The 21209-nt window shown below is 39.6% G+C and overlaps 1 long non-coding RNA gene across 4 annotated transcripts; it reads right to left on the minus strand.

Annotated features, from left to right (window-relative positions):
- Positions 1-3062: 3062 nt before the first annotated feature.
- LOC115646417 lies at positions 3063-20120 on the minus strand. 4 transcript variants are annotated; one of them, XR_003999013.1, is made up of 4 exons: positions 20019-20115; positions 10028-10139; positions 5209-5280; positions 3063-3168 (listed from the first exon to the last, which is right to left on the minus strand). It is a non-coding gene; the product is annotated as an uncharacterized LOC115646417 (long non-coding RNA). The 4 variants fall into 4 exon arrangements; XR_003999014.1 differs by lacking the exon at positions 20019-20115 and adding an exon at positions 19830-20009; XR_003999015.1 differs by lacking the exon at positions 20019-20115 and adding an exon at positions 18550-18585.
- Positions 20121-21209: the final 1089 nt, after the last annotated feature.

The raw sequence follows: 21209 nt of genomic DNA on the forward strand, positions 1-21209 counted from the left end.
GCTGTGTGAACACATGAACAACATATTAAAAATGTTAACTGTATGGTACATTCTGATTATAGTTATAATGCACATCAGGCAAGTTATGAGAAGTGTCTGACAAAAGACAATTTCAGTTCCCATCTTTGGAACTCTAATTATAAAGATTAGGCTTGTTCCAAGCCTTTGAGAACTTGTATTCTTAGATGGCACATACTCTATTTCCACACTTCCAGGCAAATGCAATGTGCCTTAAGTTTCAGGAAACTCAGACTTGGAACAGTTTTAAGTATCAGAGGGGTACTAACAAAAACACATTTCTGTCACAATATGCAAGATGGCACTTGCTTTATGATTATGCCATGCTGCAACAGCACACAACTGTCTTAAAATAAATCCATCCAGACATCAAAGGAAAATATAGGATCAAGATCAAGAAACTGACTTCTGTGGTTGATTAGCCTTTAAACAGAGAGTTTTCAGGCTCCAAATGTAAGTGCACAAATGTCTGATTTGTTACTGCTGTGAGATTGTTTAAAGAGACCAGTCTATAACTGACTTTAAAAATCTCTCCTTTGATCTTAATGCAGATCATCAATCTAAATGGCTGAACAGATTTCTCAGATCAAAGGACAAGAAAAAGATCTAGTCTGCCCTTCCCACTAAACACAGTGAAGAGAAAGAATCCTGCTGTCATATGATCAAAACCAGCAGGATTTTCCTAGCAGTTAGAACTGGATCTCCTTCTGAGAGAGGACAGTGTAGAGTCAACACTTGTTACTATTCATCTCTAGACTGTCAAAAGCAGAGTTGTGATTGCATCGTGTCCCGTGAGAGCATTTCTGAAATCCTCTGCCTCAGAATGCCAGACTGGCTTAATTTCATATACCAGTCTGAACCTCAAGCTCAACTTCATAACTGACCTTTCAGCTCACTGTGGCAGACATCTCAGAAAAACAAGAGACACTTAGTAGGACACTGAAACAGTTGTGCTGCATGAAGCAACAACATCTGAAAGAAAAGTTTGCAAGGGAATGAAAACTGTATATGAAGGTTCTACCTCTCAGACTTAGAGAGCTCAACACACGGTAAAACTACTTGCCGTTACATCAAGACAGAGGGTGGCTTCCATTTGTACCCAGTTATGTGGCATATCCCTCATTTTGATTCCCACCTCACTTCCATTCCACACAATCTTACTGTTCTTTCATTGTTAATGCAAAATACTGATATTAGAAATGTTAAATCATGATTCTGAAATAACAGAAAAGTGTATCCCTACCACATCATTTCTAGATTCCTTTCCTCTTATTTTTGTTGTGTTTCTATGGTTCTTTGACACAGACTTTAAATACCTGTGTTATACAATTGGGTTATAGTGGACTGTAAGCTATGCACACAGGAACGCTTCATGTCAGTTACCATTTTTCCTTCACCTCCTAAATAGATTAGGAATGTCAATGTGTGTCACAGTCCAGAGCAAAGTATGTAAAAGTAGGAAACCCTATTAGAAAGTGACAAGAGGAAGAAATACACAAGAACAATCACTATTCTTACCAGCTGAATAAGCAGCCAAAACCAAAGTTGCATGGAAAGGGGAGAAAACATTTGAGAAATTAAGCATTTTCATCAATCAGCAAACTTAGTCAGATTTGGATGTTCTCTGTATACATTCTGGCCATTATTTAACACAACAGCCTCAGTATAATATTCTTAGCATTTGAAAATTACAATGCATTACTAAACAAATTGCCTAAACAAACCTGATATTTCATACTTCAGAGCTATTTCATTTCAGTCACAATAAAAAACTTGTATTCCCCATATCTTTGCTATCTCACTGTGGGAATCCACTTAACTGTGACAAACTACAAAACAACAAGCTACCTGCTGCTATAAGAATGAATTAAGATGTTTGTGCATTTGTGAGGTGTGAATGTACAACCAGAAGGGAGAGCTGAAGCAAATATGGGCATGGTAGAGGTTGAAAAGTAATGTGAGTGAAGCAAGCATAAATGGCACTGTAGACATGCATGCACAGGAGTGCAAAGAGACCATGCAAGAATAAGCATGCCTAATGGGGAGATATTATTGAGGGTAAAGGTAAAAAATATGGATTCTATTCCTCGCTCTGTCAGGCTTCCCGTGAGATCATGGGGAACTAATAATTTTCCCCTTTTGTAAAATGGGGATTATGATATTTTGTACTTTTCAGAGATCCTGTGAGATTTAATTCAGCAATGCATGTAAAATGCTGTCAAAGCCTCATGTAATAGCATTTCTATAACAACTATGATTTATTATTAAGCTTAGCAGCATAAGCATAAAGGAGCAGCATTCAACCCATTTTGAACAGAACTGGAAATGCAAGCCCAAGCACAATAAAACTCCAGCTAAATTATGTCCCCCAGGTCACCAATGGTGTCAAAGATTCAAACACTCCCTTTAAATCCAGCAAAGATCTCAGGCAATATTTTGATGGTGGGAACTTGGGAGTATAGCTTTTGCAAAGCCAGCCAGCCAGCTCTCAACTTCATCCAAAACCTCATTTAGCTAAAAGTTTTTGATGTCCCGAGTCCTTTGCATAAATAGTTAATTCAGGATTGTGAATCCAGACTAATAGTAGTGGATGATCTGGCCCACATCAATAAGCAGAGATGTGAGTCTAAATTTAGCTATAAAAAGGTAGTGAGACAGAACACACAGGACCGGAAGCATAACAATGGAAACCCATTCTGAAGATACCACGAAGAAGGAGGAGTGAACAAATGTACCTATGCAAATCCTAACATAATGACAGCATGCTATGTGAAAGTTTGTGTAGATCACAGAGAAAATACTGAGACACCAATTCTTTACATCATTCTCGTAGCAAACCACTCACCTCCAGGCATTAAAATGAGATGAAACAGAAAAGTAATAAATACCAGTGAATTACTTTTGTTACTAAAGAGGTTTACTCTCATCTTTGCTATACTGATGTCATTTATCGGAGGGGTAGCCGTGTTAATTTGAATCTGTAAAAGCAGCAGAGTGTCCTGTGGCACCTTATAGACTAACAGACGTATTGGAGCATGAGCTTTCATGGCTGAATACCCACTTCGTCGGATGCATGTCATTGAAAGTTTTCTGTACTCACCACTCCACTGGAAGACTTGGTCTTCAGCTCTAACTTGACCATTCCAAATCCTGAAATATAGAAAATTGTGAACTTTTCTAACAAGAATATAATAGACACTTACTCCAGTATGAAACAGGTTGGGAGTGTTTGCTTGAAACAGCCCACCCTGTTACTAGGTGCTGATCTTCCTGGGAAAGTATTAAGTGGTTTCTGATGACTCACCAAGGTAGGTGGCTCATTATCCATTGGGATGTAAGAGAGGCAGAAGTGTCTATTTTGAGTACAACTAGGTTGTGGGCTGAGCAGTCCTGAATGGATTAATACATTTTAAGACCAGAAGGGAACATTATGATCATCTGCATCCTGCATAACACAGGCCAGAGAATTTCATCTAGTTACATACTTGAGGCAAGAATTACATCTACTTGAGCTAGGGCATTTTTAAGTAAAACATCCAATCTTTACTTAAGAGACAAAGTGATTACCCCTTGATAAATTGTTCCAATGGTTAATCATATTTACTGTTAAATATTTGTGCCGTATTTTCATCTGAATTTGTCTAGCTTCAACGGATCTCATTAGAGATTTGTCTTCCAGACTGAAGATAATCACCAGATATCTTTTCTCCCACTTGTAGACTGGGATCAAATCACCTTTTAACCATCTCTTTTAGAAGCTAAATAAACAGACACGTTTAAGTCTCTCATTGCAAGGCACGTCTTTCAGCCCTCAAATAATTTGTGTAGCTCTTTTCTGAAAGCTGTCCAATTTGTCAATATCTTTTTTGTCATAGTCTCACCAATACTACATACATAAATAATATCATTTCCTTATTCCTGCTTGATATTCCTCTGTTTGCACATCCCAGAACAACATTTGCTCTCTCTTTAGGCTGAAAATCTAGAAGCAGCTAAGACTAGAAAGGAAGCTTGAGCTGAAATTGTTCAAAATATAGTTTGCTCTTTGTTAACAAAGACCAGTCTGAGAAATGGTGAGTTTTTGACTTTACAGTGTGTGAACTTTGTTTAGGGCGGTTTGGGAAACGCGCCCGCTCACATACTGTTTAATAACAAAATTTCACACAATAGATGATTTCAGAATTCATGACATGTCACTGTACTGAAAGTCTCAGGATTCCCATAACTGACCATAATTTAAATCAGTCACGGGCAATGAAAATACAGAGAGCTATCCCCACAAGATGGACTGTATCTTTGTATCTCTCAAAGCAGCAAATCTAAAATTCCCAGATGCAAAAGAAGAAAAAAAAAAATCAAACTAAAGGTCAACTATTAATTGGCAGATCAACACTTTTACCACTTCGCCCAATACAGAGACAGATATTAGCAATTTTCCTTTAAAAATTCTTACAGCAGATGAAGAAATGATCATCAATTAGGAAGAAATTCAGTATGAAGATCCAGGAAAATACATAAATACACATATATAGAAAAAAGCTACTTCTTTATCAGCTATATAGTGCTAGTTTTATGCCACAAACAATGTAAATACCACATTAAGCCATTGTTCACGTAAATTATCAAGAATCACAAACAAGAGAACAGTTCAAGCAGAGAGTTCCTCCCCTATAGAGACTTTCTGGTTTTCTTTTAAAATAAGATTTTCCAGTTTAAAGTGCTCTAAATTATTTGCACTGTGTCCAACATTACACATAATTTTGTCTCAAACAACATAGGAGCACTCTACCTGAGGATCGTCTGTTGCCAATGGTCTGTTATGGCAACTTACATCGAGGGGTTGGACCTAATTATACATATTCCTGTATATAATAGAGAAGGTGAGAAGCACTGCATCCTCTATAACAGGCTGAGAACACTGGAACACTTCTCACTATTCAAATTACATTTTGTGGCATCTCTCTGACCAAGACTCAAAACAGTTTCCTTTCTAATTTGTTTGATACACATTTAAGGTGTGTTAATATATTGAGTAAGTAGCACTAAATATTTTCTCTCTCATACACTTGGTTATATTATTACTACAAAATATTATTTCTGTGAATATATACGTAAATAGTGTTATTACTTTTGTTAAGGCACCTAAGAAATGTAAGTTTATTAGCATCAATATATGATCACGCTGCTTACCATATCCTTTGTTGAATACATCCCTGGCGGATTTCCCCAGGTCACAGTAGGACGGTGGGACTGCCATTGGGTCTGAAAAGATTAGAAGTGGAGAGAACCCAGAGTTTACAATACAGAGCCAAAAATCTTACTAAGCAGAGAGAGACCTTCCTTACTTCCATGTTGTTTTGTCAGAAAGAACAAAAGGTATTTTATTATATCAGAAATTTAACATAACCCAACCTATAATTCAGAATCACTGTACCCCAGAAGTGGAATTAAATTCTAGCAATGTACTTGTCTCAGAATCTGCTAATATTGTATCAGAGAAAGAACCCAACAATTTGACTCCATTTCTGTTCCAACAATTGAATGCTCCTTTCATGATAGGAACTGTTCTGACAAGAGCCGTAGGTGACATACCCCAGGGTGGTGAATACTCATAGAATTGCAGGACTGGAAGGGATCTCGAGAGATCTTCTAGTCCAGTCCCTTGCACTGAAGGAAGTATTATCCAGACCAGCTGTCATAAACAGATAGTAGGAGTTAATAGAACAGAAGTACTTTATATCTCTTTTGCCTGTAAAGGATTAACAAAATCAGTGATCCTGGCTGTCACCTGACCAGAGGACCAATCAGGGGACAGGATACTTTCAAATCTTGAAGGAGGGAAGTTTTTGTGTGTGCTGTTAGTTTTTGGTGGTTGTTCACTCTGGGGGCTCAGAGGGACCAGATGTGCAACCAGGTTTCTCTCCAATCTCTCTGATACAGTCTCTTATATGTCCAGAATAGTAAGTACTAGGTAGATAAAGCGAGTTAGGCTTATGTTTGTTTTCTTTATTTGCAAATGTGTATTTGGCTAGAAGGAGTTCAAATTTGTATTTTGCTGAAAGGATTTTACTTTGTACTTGTATACTTAGGCTGGGAGGGTATTCCCAGTGCCTATAGCTGAAAGACCCTGTAATATATTCCATCTTAAATTTACAAAGATAATTTTTACTGTTTTTTCTTTCTTTAATTAAAAGCTTTTCTTGTTTAAGAACCTGATTTTATTTTATTCTGGTGTGAGACCCCAGGGGACTGGGTCTGGATTCACCAGGGTATTTGTGGGGAGAAAGGAGGGAAGGGGGAGAGAAAAGTTAATTTTCTCTCTGTGTTAGGATTACTTTCTCTCTCAGGGAGAGTCTGGGAGGGGGAGAGAGAAGGAGGGGGGAAGGTGAATTTTCCTCTCTGTTTTAAGATTCAAGGAGTTTGAATCACAGTGATCTTCCAGGGTAACCCAGGAGGGGAAGCATGGGAGAGGCAACGGTGGGGGAAAGGATTTACTTTCCTTGTGTTAAGATCCAGAGGGTCTGGGTCTTGGGGTTCCCCAGGCAAGGTCTTGGGGGGACCAGAGTGTACCAGGCACTGGAATTCCTGGTTGGTGGCAGCTCTACAGGTTCTAAGCTGGTAATTAAGCTTAGAGGAATTCATGCTGGTACCCCATCTTTTGGACGCTAAGGTTCAGAGTGGGGGTTTATACCATGACACCATCCCTGACAGGCGTTTGTCTAACCTGCTTTTAAAATCTCCAATAATGGAGATTACACAACCTCCCTAGGCAATTTATTCCAGTGCTTATCTATCCTGACAGCTAGCAAGTTTTTCCTAATGTCCAATCTAACCTCCAGCTCATTGATTCCCCAAGGTTAAAGAGAATTTTTTCCCCTCCTTCCTCCTTGTAACAACCTTTTGTGTACTTAAAAACTGTTATGCCCTCCTTCTGTCGTCTCTTCTCCAGACTAAACAAACCCAATTTTTAAAATCTTCCCTTCTAGGTCATGTTTTCTAAACCTTTAATCATTTTTGTTGCTCTTCTCTGGACTTTCTCCAATTTGTCCACATCTTTCCTAAAATGTGGTGTCCAGAACTTCACACAATACTCCAGCTGAGACCTAATCAGCGCAGAGTAGAGTGGAAGAATTACGTCTTGTGTCTTGCTTACAACACTCCTGCTAATATATCCCAGAATGATCTTTGCTTTTTTGAAACGGTGTTACATGTTGACTCATATTTAGCTAATGATCCACTATGACCCCAAATCCATTTCTGCAGTACTCCCTTCTAGGCAGTCATTTCCCATTTTGTATGTGTGTAACTGATTGTTCCTTCTTAAGTAGAGTACTTCACATTTGTCCTTATTGAATTTCATCCTGTTTATTTCAGACCATTTCTCCAGTTAGTTCAGATCATTTTGAGTTTAAATTCTATCCTCCAGAGAACCTGCAATCCCCCTCTCCCCAGCTTGGTATTGTGCGCAAACTTTATAAAAGTGTACTCTCTATGCCATCAGCTAAATCATTGATGAATCAGCAAATGAAAGTCCATGGAGTCCAATATTAACTCAAAGCCAATTCAGAACTACGTAAGATTTTTTCCCCTTGTGTTCCTGATTCTTCCCCTCAGGTAGTCTTCCAGAGCTTTGGAAAATACAAAAAAGACATCTGTCTACAGTATGTGGATGTGACTGACACCTTGGCACCCCAATATTCACTACTGCCATGTAATTAGGATATGTTTTGTACAAAGTATGCTTTGTGGAGGTATCATTCTAAAAGTCTTGATCTGCTAGACATTAATATGTTGTTGGATTGTATGTGCTATCATCATATGTGAAGTTATTAAGGGCCGGTCCACACTAGGGGGGGGGGGGAAATCGATCTTAGATATGCAACTTCAGCTATGTGAATAACGTAGCTGAAGTCAAATATCTAAGATCGGATTACTCACCCGTCCACACCACGCGGGATCGATGTTCGCGGCTCTCCCTGTCGATTCCGAAACTCCGTTGGGGTTGATGGAGTTCCGGAATCGATATAAGAGCGCTCAGGGATCGATATATATCACGTCTAGATTAGACGCGATATATTGATCCCCGAGCAATCGATTTTAACCCGCCGATACGGCGGGTAGTCTGGACGTGGGCTAAGTTTGGCTATGTATGTGTTACTGAAACATGTGAGGTTGAAAACACTCACAAGCAGCCTTTCAGTTACAACAGTAAAAGGGAAAACAACACTAACAGTTATGAGGAAATCCGCACAAGGATTACCGCAGGAACTATGTACAACAGAAACCTCTCAGAGACAGCACTATGCAATGGGAACTGTCTGACCCAGGTCACAGCAAAAGAGCTTTCCAACAAGTGGGGAGAAGATATAAAAGGGGGAAAACAACATCATGAGGAGACCTCGTTCTCCCAACAACAACATACTTGGAAACACCTGAGGAATAAAGACTGAACAAGATGGAACAGGGGGAAGTGATGGTCATAGGCTAAAAGGAATTTCTAGCCTGTGAATGAAAACCTGATAAACCCAAGCTGTGAAGCCAAGGCACTTTGTGCCTTAAGAATCTGCCAGCCTGTTTATCACTCAGGATGAGAATTTGCTAATTCATATCCTATCTATCTGGTATGTTAAACTCAGTTTGCGGTTTTGTTTATTTACTAGATAATCTACTTTGATCTGTTGGCTCTCATTTATAATCACTTAAAATCTATCAGTTTGTAGTTAATAAACTTATTTTATATTTTAATCCAAACCAGTATGTGTTGGACTAAGGTGTCTGGGGAAAATCTTAGCTTGGTTACCACAAGTGTGCACGGTCTTCTTTACATTGAGGGAGAGGCAGACTGAGTGTTAAACCCATATACTGGTCAGATTTGACCAGGGCAGTACAGTAGTGCTCTGGCGTCCTAGGCTGGTGGTTAGAGAGCCTGCATGTGACCGCAGCTGGGTGTGTTCCTACCTGTGTGAATGCTGGTGACACTGCAAGCTTGGAGGGCTTTGCAGCTTGTCACAAGAGCACAGTGTGAGAGGGAGCCCAGGCTGCTGGGTCAGCGGTGTTCCAGGTGGCACGTCAGGAACTTGCTGAGTCTCTCTCTGGTAATGCACTTAACGGAAAAACGAGACTATGGTCTAACATAAATAACTGTTTGTCTCAACTTTAATTTTGTTTAAACAGAAAAAAGCCAGAAACTGAAAATTGTGAGTGGAGAGTTAGTTTTAATGTTGGATGTCTCAACCCTTTTGTTTGGTGTCACTACCTAATTATTATTAAATACCATTTTAAATAATAATATATTCTGCTAGTGGCTTCACATTAAAGAAGCATAGGCAGCTTCTATTCTAGAGTTTGTGCCTGAGAAATAAGGATTTATAATGGCAAATCTTAAACATCCATCAAGTTACCGTGGGTAGCTTCTGTTCCAGAAAGGACCAACTAACCCACAGCTGAATGGCTCATTTGCTGCAAATCTTCTCTTGAGCAGCTGCCACTAGAAATATCTCCCATCGTCCACTTGATAAAGTATATTACATTGAAAGCACCGCTGATCCAAGATAATAATAATGCAAACTAAGAGGTAAAAATCCTTAAAATCATCAATTCCCTTCAAATACTCACACCACTTACCTTTCCTTTGAACTACACAGCAGTGCTAACTGTTTAGCCTCTTTCTTATTACTGTTGGGTTTCTCTTCCCCTACGTTCTTGCTGAAGAGCAAACTTGAGTTCTTCTGACCTTTGTGTGACAAGAAATCTATTCTTGCAGCAAGCAGTTTCTGACTTCACTCACAAAAAGACAAAACTAATCAAGCGCAGAACTGCTTCACAAAGCTCACTTTCTGTCACTATCCTGGCTATTATGCAAGGATATCAACAAAGCACCTGAATTAATTCACACCTCAACCTTGTGGATGGATTACACAGAGCTGAGACAATTTACATTCTTTAATGAACCTCTATTTTTAATAGCTGGCCTTCTGCTCTCTCTATATATACACACACACATATATACCTGTGGGTCTAGAAGGTACAGAACAGCTGGACATGACTGCAGATTCCTTATATGAAGATTAGATCATAAATTATGTACGTCTCAAATGTGAACTTATAAAAGGCCTTTATACCTGTCAAATACGGAAAAAAAATTGATGCATCATTAAAGATAAAAGACAAGTTTTACTTATACTATTACAGCAGCATCTTCAACCTAATCATGGAGCAGGCTGCATTTCTGATATAAAACCTGATTTTCACCGAAGAGCAACTGCAGAGGTGAGCCAGGAACAAATTATTCCACAATTTTTTAAAAAGTTGCTGTTATCTTTTAAAGTTTGTCAGAATTTTTCATTCCATTGTTTTCAAAACAGCTCAATGACTTAAAATCATTACTAGGAATTAAAGCAAACAAAATAAAGAGAACACAGCCAACACCAGGAAAGTGTAAAAGTAGATATCGTAGTTATGGATATGTGGTTAACTGTTTTTGAGGCTTAAAAAAATTTATTAGGCACATATATGAGCAAAAGCCAATACCAAAGATGATGCTCTGCACAAGCCCCCATCAGATGCACAAGCGGCATCCTGGTGAGAAACCTAGTAAACTAAATAGCTACCTCTTTCACTATCCACACTAGGTAATTCACCACCCCACTCCACCCTGACTTTTTGCGGAATATCAAGCATCTCCCTGCCTCATTTATCAATTGCTGAAAAGCGGGCGGAATCACTACTCCCCTATTCCTTTAACAGGGTTTGCCTAGACTTTAACTTTCAGTCATGTTTTAACACATGGTAACTGACAATTGATTAATATGTTAGAACAAGATTGAAACTGGACTCCATCATTCTTTCCTCCCACTAGTTTTCCCAATACCTCTATCACCAAACAGAAAAGTGAATGCAAATGGGAGAAAAGAAGAGGGTGTCCAGCATGCAGTCAGTGAGAGCTCCCAGTGTACCTAAAGCATATTCTAAGAAAATCAAAAGGAAAGATCTTCTACTCTGACAAATACCCATTCTGTCATTAAGTGTATCACCCTCCTGCTTGGCATTCCACTCCATTTGAGCCCTGTTTTCATAAGGATCTCTAGTACACCATTCATATTAGATTCATTACCTGTAAATGTGACCCATAATACACCCCATATGCTTTTATAAAGGAGTTAGTATATTCTCAGTGTTAAATAATGAGTAGTCAAGTATTTACAGTATTTTAAAAGAGAAACATTTCTGAGCACGGGACTCACAAGTGTGTGTGGTTAAGGGAGAATTGTACCGTGTCATCCCTGAAGGAGGTGAGGACTATCACCATGTTATGGACCCAACACCTCAGCAGCAAAGGCAGACTGGTGAAAGTAAAGGATGATTTCAGCATCCCAACTACTCTACTGGGTAAATGGCCTCAGTTTTTGCCTGGTCTGAGATACAATGACCATTTCAGGGCAAGATACTTCATAAATCATTTGAGAGAGGTAATTCTAGACACCAATGGAAACCTGAGCATGTGATTTATTTCAGTTGAGAGTCACAAGATATCAGATTTTGGAAATTACATTTGGATTACACTTTTACTCTTCTCCAACTCAACTGCTGTCTGACTGTAGCAGCTGTTCTCTAGAGAGCTATTGGAGCTAGTACAAATCAGTGTTACCAGTGATTCACAAATGGTGATCTGAAAAACTGCTTCTTTCATAGGAATGATGCATGTCAGGCCTCTGGCAGAAGCATTTTCTGCTAGCCACATGTCTATCTTTGGGAGTTTCCACTTTTCAAAGATTCTGATTGACTAAATTCCAAAATCCAATAACCTCCCCATAATTTTCATGTCCGTTAGATGTTTCTTTAGTGAAAATTTGACGCTAAACAAATTTACAGAAAGTATCAAAACTGAAGTAGTAGCCAGCGCTTAATAGGACTGACCTGAACTGCAAAGCACTGGGGATATAAATCAACTAAAGCAAATTTTTTTTTTGTTTAGACTGGTTCTCAATAAAATTAAATATAGGTTTGTTTTTTAAAAAATAAATCAATTTGCAATTAAATTTGAAATTGTGACAATTTATTTTAAGGCCTACCTTTACTACAATCTAAAAACATTTAAATTACATTAAAAAAATCAAGCAGTACATGTTTGCTGTCTAGTTTTAAAAGAAAGTCAAACCACTGAACTGGTGGAAGTCACTTGCTAAGCAGCTAGAACCAAAGTTTGTTGAAGTGCTAAATGAGCTTTTGATAGCAGTAGCCTCTTCTGTAGGTGCAGAGAAAGTATTTTCTTCATTTCAGTTTATTTAACAAGTTCATTTTTAAGAAAAAAATTGTGAGTTAAAAAAGAAGGAAAACTTGTTTTCCTAGCAATCAATGAACAACTAGCTGAGAAAGGATGATACCTACTTCTTCTAAAACCTTGAAGGACATGGTGAGCAGAAACAATCAGTTTAAGTAACTACAGATACTTCCTTCATTTAAAAAAAAATCAGTTTTAAACGCAAAACATTTGATATAATTTTTCATTACATATCCAGCACAAGGTAGTTTTATTCAACCATTCAAAAATGCTGGTTTTGCACAATTTTAATTTAAATTTCAATCCAAACAGAGAAAGATACAAGTCAGGTAAAAAAACAACAACTACAAAGCAAATGAGAAATGCATCATTCACCATTTTCTAACATACTCTAATATTTAAAATAAGAATATGAATAATTGTAAGTTAAGTCATATAACTGTTTCAATAAATGCATACAGACATAGTGCATACTCCTGGTTACCAAAAAGAAACACTAAATTTAGTGAAAGGGTTATATTTAGTTGGGAATTAATGTTCTAAAAATCATCAACTAAAGATAACTAAGTACAAATGCAAAACACTTAAAATTTAAAGCAAAGTTTTGTGATTGCTAATTTAAATCAAGATTAATATCAGTGATAACTTTGATTTAAATTAATGCATCTTGCTGCAAAGTGGCTTAGCACTTGATTACACTTAAAAGGGCGTGCCACTATAGCTATACCAGAGGAGCTATAATGGTAAATTCTCCTAATGGAGACAGCTTCTACCAGCAATAGTTTCTCTGTATGTATAGTTTCAACTAGTTCCCCAAACAGACTAAGCTATACCGACAAATGGACTTTTCTGCAGGTATAACTGTATCTACACTAGGGCTTTTGCTGCCATAGCTATGTTCATTAGGGATGCGATTTTATTCCCCCTCCCCCAGGACCCACACACACTTAACTGAAGTAGCTATACTGGTAAAACTTTCTAGCATAGACCAGGCCTTAGAGAAGCTAGAGCAGGGGTCAGCAACCTTTCAGAAGTAGTGTGCCGAGTCTTCATTTATTCACTCTAATTTAAGGTTTAGCATGCCAGTAATACATTTTAATGTTTTTAGAAGGTCTCTGTCTATAATATATAAGTAAACTATTGCTGTATGTAAAGCAAATAAGGTTTTTAATATGTTTAAGAAGCTTCAATTACATTAAAATGCAGAGCCCCTAGGGCAGGTGGCCAGGACCCAGGCAGTGTGAGTGCCACTGAAAATCTGCTCACACGCCATAGGTTGCCTATCCCTGAGCTAGAGCAATGTGTGCTGCAGACAAAAAGGGAAGATTTGATGCTGATAAAACGTAAACTGTTACACAAAGGGAGAGGAAATAAAGCAGCAAAGACACAAAATGGAAGGCCATAACTAAGTGGCAGTCACATTAAAACAAGTTTATTTTAAGTCTTTTTCCCCACATCACTAAGCACTACAGTAGCCACAGAAGAAATGTGGTCTTGTTTTTAGAGGCTGTAGTGATAGGTGGTCAAAGAAAACACTATCTGGTACACAATAAGAACCCTGCTACTATCAGCCGCAATATTGTAATGCTGCATTTCAATGGAGCAGGGGTCCCCAACGCGGTGCCTGTGGGTGCCATGGTGCCCGTGTACTGGTCGGCGGACAAGCATCCACTGAAATGCTGCCGAGAAGCAGTGTCATCTGGATGATGATGCTTGTCGGCGGCATTTCGGCGGTGACATCTGTTGACGTCACCGCTTGTCAGCGGCATTTCGGCGGATGCTTGTCCGCTGCCACAGTCCTCCGTGGCTCATCGTCTGGCACCCACCAGATGAAAAAGGTTGGGGACCACTCATATAGAGGATTAATCTCTGATCACAAAAATACAGGCTTCTAAATTCATACTATAATTAAGCATTTTTGGGGTGAGATAAGCAAAAGAGTTATCAAAATGATCGAATTTTAGACTGACGTTTCCTTTATTCTAATATGTTTTTAGCACTTATCAAATGTTAATGTAAAACAACTATGTATTTCAGTTTCTCAAAAACTTTTTTAAAAGTCAATATTTATATTTCCACCGCAATTCCCTTTCCCAGCAAAGTCCAAAAGAAACTGTGAATACCTGGCTCCTGTTGACATAAGAGATTCTTATTTCCACATTGAAGAGTACCTAAATTTACCCAATAAAGTTTTACAGTGAAATTATTAGACTTATAGGAATTAAATCAAACATTTTCTCCATTAAACTTCATCAGACAGTTGCAGCAGCTCAGAAACAAAAAACAGCTTTGTGCATGCAATCTGCAGCAGCCTAGGACTCAAATACCTCTCAGACTTTGCTGAAAGAGGAAAAATACCTTTTTGGGAGGTCAAATTAACATTCATCCAAAATACAGAAAAAGTAGTAATACTGTCCCCATTTAAGATATCAGTATTCTGCATTGTGCAAGGGCAAAAACATCCATCGGGAAAGTAGTAGTAGTACTTTAAATTACATTAAAAAAAATCAAGCAGTACATGTTTGCTGTCTAGTTTTAAAAGAAAGTCAAACCACTGAACTGGTGGAAGTCACTTGCTAAGCAGCTAGAACCAAAGTTTGTTGAAGTGCTAAATGAGCTTTTGATAGCAGTAGCCTCTTCTGTAGGTGCAGAGAAAGTATATATACACACACACACATATATACCTGTGGGTCTAGAAGGTACAGAACAGCTGGACATGAATACTGTTTTCTAGACACTGGTTTTGAATGAGCGATCAAAATGAACAAAAATTCTGAGTCCCAGCAATCTGAATCCAGGTATGATTTTTCTTCCAGTGGGAGGAGGAAGAGGGAAACAGGTCATCTGCATGCATTAAAACCCAGGCATATCTATTGATGTGTGTGCTTGTAGCATCACATGCTAGACTGTGAGACTCAATGTGCCAGGGTGGATAAAAATCAATGACTTTTTTTTAATTTAAATCAGATTTTTTTGATAAAATGCTTTTTGAGGAGAAATCCCTATCTAAAGATAGTTTTAATTAAGATACATCATAGCTCAAAGATCTCTCACCATGGAATAGAGCTTATAAATTCCAATTCTATAGTATGAGACAATATATTCATATAAATGTTTAAGAAAAGTTTTGTAAACAAAGTTCCAATAGTTCATGGATTAGGGACCCAATCTTATGGGGTTCCAGGGGCTTCTGTATAGATTATTCAAGTTAATCTTTCTATCTATCCAATGAGACTCAGTGCTCAGTGTAGAAGATACCATCAGAGACTGTGGATTTGTGTCTCCAGAGATAACATGCTTGTTAACAGCAAAAATGTTTTTAAATAAAATAAATTATAGAGGTGAGAAATAGCAAACCTCAACCCTATTGTTCCTCTGCAAATTTGTGTACACAGAGTCAATTTCTTACCTCTCTCTAAAAGTGGAAAGTTTCAAAATGTTCAATGAATAGAAGATTGTTGGGGGCGGAATAGATCTGGACAAGGAGAAGAAGTCTGGAGATAAATGTGAGACGGGAGGGACAGGCAATAGAAACAAAAGTGAAACTGTTTGAGCAGCATATTCCAGAAGTCTTGAGGTCTTTCTGAGTGTAGATTTCATTGATTTGAAATCTACCATACCATTCTCTCACTAGAAGGGAAAACCTACAATGGCAGCAGGCTGTAAAGAAAAACAAACCAACCCAGTTTGGGAATATTTTAATGAAGTTCCTTTACCTATGGGAAAGAGGCATGTGTGCAAAATGCAAACAGTGCAACAAAGAAATGCAAAGCCTGGCTGCCCGAATGAAACATCATGAGAAGTGTTCCTTCTCAGGAGTCAAGTATTAGAGGGATAGTCTGGATCTGTAAAAAGCAACAAACATGGCTAAGTCTATAAAGGTGCCACAGGACTCTAACAGATGTCTTGGAACATAAGCTTTCATGGGTGAAAGCTTATGCTCTAATACATCTGTTAGTCCAGTGGTCCCCAACCTTTTTTTGGCCAGTAGCACATTCATGTTTTCAGAAGAGTGTGGTTGGCGCCAACAATTTTTTTAAGGCTTATTTTGTATGTGTACATTCAATAATCCAAAAAACATAATATTTAATATTACATAATATATTAACCTGGAGAGGAGAGAGAAGCCAGAGAGAAGCCGTGAGTACAGAGAACACAGGCGCCCGCATCCCCGGAGTACTCTGTCCCCAGCAGGCACGGGGCTCCGGCTTCTCTCCGCTGCGGGGCACTAGGCAGGCCTGGTGCCTGCCGGGGACCGAGAACACTGGCACCCGCAGCCTGCAGTTCTCTGTCCCTGGCAGATGCAGGGCCGCGGCTTTTCTCCAGCTTAAGCCACAGCCCCATGCCTGCCAGGGACCAAGAACACCGGCGCCTGCAGCCCTGGAGTTCTCTGTCCCCGGCACGGCATGGCATTCACAGGCACCACATTGGGGACCACTGTGTTAGTCTATAAGGTGCCACAGGACTCTTTGTTGCTTCTCAGGAGGAAGCTGTGTTGAAGATGATGAAAGGAACATGTCTGAACATGCACGATCTTCAGGTTGATAGACTTATTTCATACTTCTTTCTTAAGGATTGCCTGTCTTCCTTCTAGACTATTCCTGAATTCTCATGTTGGAGCAAAAAATATAGTTGCTACTCTATGGTACCATCATTGTAGATGCAGTTGTGATAAAAAAAATAAATAGTTGAAATAGACAGATCTTCCTTTTACAATTTCACCTTTGAAGTATTACTGAGTGTCAGTGACTGCAATAAGTAATACTAAATGAGCAGTATGGTAATAATTAAATAACTGTATTGACTTTTTTGTTTAGGAGAATCCATCCTCAACATACAGGATTCTGAAGTCTTTCCACCTTCAAGATCACCATCATTTTCTTTAGTTTCAGAGTTATCTGCCAATGATGTGACTGAAACACTATCATATGTGTCACATAGCCACAGTATATCACCGGTAGCAAAAAAGAAAAAAACTCCATCATCCAGATACAACCATACATAAATTTGTGATAAGAACCAGCAGATTACAAAAATAGATGAAAAATAGATGAAAAAATTGCCCCGTTTGTTTATGCAACAAACTCTCCCTTCCGTATGATTGAACCATGTTAATCAAGTGTGGGTTCTCAGTCATTAAGACCAGGATACAGTTCACCTAACAGCACAGATGTAGCAGGAAAATTGCTGGATAAAGTGTATGAAAGTGAAATTGAGCAGTGTGCAAAAGGTCTAGAGGGTAAAATTGTTAACCTAAGTTTTGATGGGTGGAGCAATGTCCACGAGGATCCTGTTGTATGTGCTTGTGTGACAACTGAAGAAAGGAATGTCTTCCTTACAGAAACAATTGATACATCAGAAAATGAACACACAGAAGAATACTTACAAGTAGCAGCAGTAAAAGCTATAACAAACTGTGAAAAAAAAAATCAAATGTCTAGTACGCAGCTTGGTCACAGATAATGCTGCAAATGTATTCAAGATGAGAAGAAATTTAGAAGAGAGTCCCAAGCTAACAATATACAGCTGCAGTGCTCATTTGATGCACCGTCTAGCCAAAGACTTAAGTGTTCCAGAAATAAAGGCTAATGTTGTTGAAACTGCAAAATACTTCTGCAACAACAACTTCGCAGCAGCTGCTCTGAAAAAAGTGGGAGGAACCAAGCTAACTCTGCCACAAGACGTGGAACGGAACTCAGCAGTGGACTGTTTTGAGCACTAAATCAAGAACTGACTTAATCTGATGACAGTTTGTGAATAAAATCGTGAAAAAAAAATAGATGGCACTGTAACAGCCAAAGGTCTTAAGAGAAGTGTTAAACACATGCAGAGTACTCTGAAACCTATTTCTGTAGCCTTGAAAAAAATGCAGGGAAATAGCCGTTTTATTGCTGATGCTGTTGAAATTTGGAAGGAACTGAGTTAAATGTTAAAGAGAAATATGCAATGACAGAGTCAAATTACAAACATTAAAAAAAAAATGGGATAAGCACTGTCTCCAGCTCACTTTCTTGCCAATATTCTCAATACTTGGTACCAGAGTCAAACCTTAACTGCAGAAGAAGAGGAGTTGGCTATGACATCCAGCAATCATCCCTCCATAATGCCAACTACAATAAACTTCAGAGCTAAGGGTGAACCATTCAAGAAATATGTGTTTGCTGATGGTGTTTTAAAGAAAGTCACTGTAGTGAACTGGTGGAAGTCACTTCAGCACCTGTATTCAGAGACTGTTGAAGTGATAATCTCACTTTTAACAGCAGTGGCTTCTTCTGTTGGTGTAGAAATAATATTTTCTTCCTTTGGACTAATTCATTCCAAACTGAGAAATCATTTGGGACCTGAAAAAGTAGATTATGAACAAATAGGAAAATGAAGGTGAAGACAACTGAGTTAGCTACAAAAGCCAATATTTTAAGTTTCTCATGTTGACTTGGCTAACAGTCGATTAACTTTTTTTAAAAAAATATTTCATTTAACTATTTTAGTTAAAAAATTTAACAGAAAAAAACCTGATTTTAAAAAACTTGAATGTTTAACTAAATTCAAAAATTCATGCACTTGTTGTGTTAAAGTATTATATATTTGCTGTTGAAGAAAAAAATCCAGAATGCATAACATTAAATTGTTTTATTTAACTAAAACAACAAATGTGCCTGGTGACCTCCTCCTCCTCCTAATAGGGCATGGCAAGAAAAATATTAATGATTAACCTGTTGAACTGGAGATAGTTCACCTACCAATGACTTCATAAATATCTGCTTCAATTACCTTTGGTAAATGAAATAACCAATCATTCCTTTTCTTGTATAGCTGTAAAACTAATCTGAAAAGTTTCCAAAATAAATCGCTTTTAAAGTGAATAGAGTGTACCTTCTAAAAATGAAACCTACACCTAGTTCTGAGTTATGAAGAATACATATTAAGGTTATAACAATCAACAAGAATGCACTTTTATGTAGAAATCCATGATTAAACTGAGTGTCCCTGACTACTAATTTAAACAATGATTGAATCCACACTGCAATGTCCCCGGCCACCTTTAAAAGAACATTAACTAAACCAGAGGCAAGCATAGTATCCTAAGCTGTTTTTAACACAACTAAAACCAAAAGCTGATAGATTTAAGTTTATGTTGTCCTTTAACCAGTAATCAAGGGCATGAATCAAAGTCACAGGTGTCACAGTCCTGAAATACCCAAACCATTTCAGACTGTGAACAAAACCAATGGAAACAATGTAATGAAATGTGTGTATGTGTATGTGCACGCACCTTCTGCCCCCTGCCAGGCCCCGCCCCCATGACATGGAAATCCAAAAAGGACACAGCTCATATTGCTTTGAATTTAACAGCCCAAGCCATCAGTTGCCATGACAGCACCACAAGGTGACTCTGGAGACATCCAGAGCAGGAAATTGTCAGGACACAATTGATTTTCGTTATTGTAAACGCACCATACAGAAGCTGTAACATACACCAAAGACAGAAACTCACGGAGACATAAAATACGCAATGTGCCGTTCACCTCACCCTGCCTGAGCGTTATACTGCCTCAGCCCTCAGGCACGGACCCCGCCCGGGCCCTCGCGTCTCCCAGGCCGGACACTGACCGACCCGCTCTTATAGCCCGACGGGGGGTGGGGCGAACAGACCGGGCACCGACACGGCTCCCTGCTCCGCTCGGCTCCCCCAGACCCAGCTTCGCACCCCCCCCCGTACCGTAAAGCCGCTGTCTTCTGTCTCTAGGCTCAAGGTCTCGCTCTCGCCACGCCTATCTACAGCGCATGCCCAACGCTCCCAGTTCCCAATGACGCAAGCGCGTCGCTCTCCCTTACGTCACCGCGCGTGCGTAGTACCACCTAGTCTAATTCCCGTTGCATCGTCTCACATGCAGACTAGTACTGCGCATGTACCGATGATTAGAGACCATCATCGCGCATGCGCGATAAAGAGGGCGGAGGACACAGAGAACGTTTCAGATTACCCGGAAGCTGACGAGAGACTCAGTCTGCGCATGCTCTGTTGCCTGAGCTGTGGGGAGGGTGGTGTTCGGTCCCCTCTAGTTCTGCCAGCAGCGAACTCCGCTCATCCAGTCGCCATTGCCCCAGGCCTGGCGAATCCCCTTTGCGAACTCGCCGCTATGACCGGCCTGTTGCTATGGCAACTCCCGGTCCCCGGAGGCAGCCGGCCCTGGCTCGCTCAGCTGTCGATTGGCTCCGCGTCGGTAACGGCGGCCTGTACCTGGCCTCTCCCCTGCTCAGGCAGGCCCAGCCCCGCTCCGTCCTGGAGTCAGACCCACAGGCCTGAGCCGAGGGTGCACAGCGGAGCAGGACTAACCGCCCTTCCCGCCAGATTCCACCATCTGCTGTGCAAACCTCCCCGAACGCTACGGCCCAATCCCTGCTGCAGATTTGCTCCCATCCTCCACTTGGAAAAGGTGATTTCATTCCCCACCACATACCTAGTGCAAACTCCCAGCTGCATCCCCACCACAGACTTTTCTCCCACGTTGTAGCATGAATGCCTCTCACACAGCGCCCTCCACCATCATGACACTACCATACTTCCCCCCCCACACACTTTGTTCACACCACAATATCCCCAACACATCCCTTCTAACACTGCTGTTTCGCCCCCGTACACCGTATGTCTCCCCAAAACGCCCTCTCCCTTCTCTGTCACACACAGCCACACTATGGCCCTCGTGTTAACCCCAAGCATTTAAAAAAATGAATCAGTTACCCTCAATAATGGCATTAACTTAAAAATCATGTTTTTTTGTTTAAGAACATAAAGAATGGGCATACTGGGTCAGACCAAAGGTCCATCCAGCCGCTGACAAACAGGCTAGGGACACCATTCCTTACCCATCCTGGCTAATAGACATTAATGGACTTAACCTCCATGAAT

Source organism: Gopherus evgoodei, chromosome 2, assembly GCF_007399415.2.
Source record: "Gopherus evgoodei ecotype Sinaloan lineage chromosome 2, rGopEvg1_v1.p, whole genome shotgun sequence".
NCBI lineage: Eukaryota > Metazoa > Chordata > Testudines > Testudinidae > Gopherus > Gopherus evgoodei.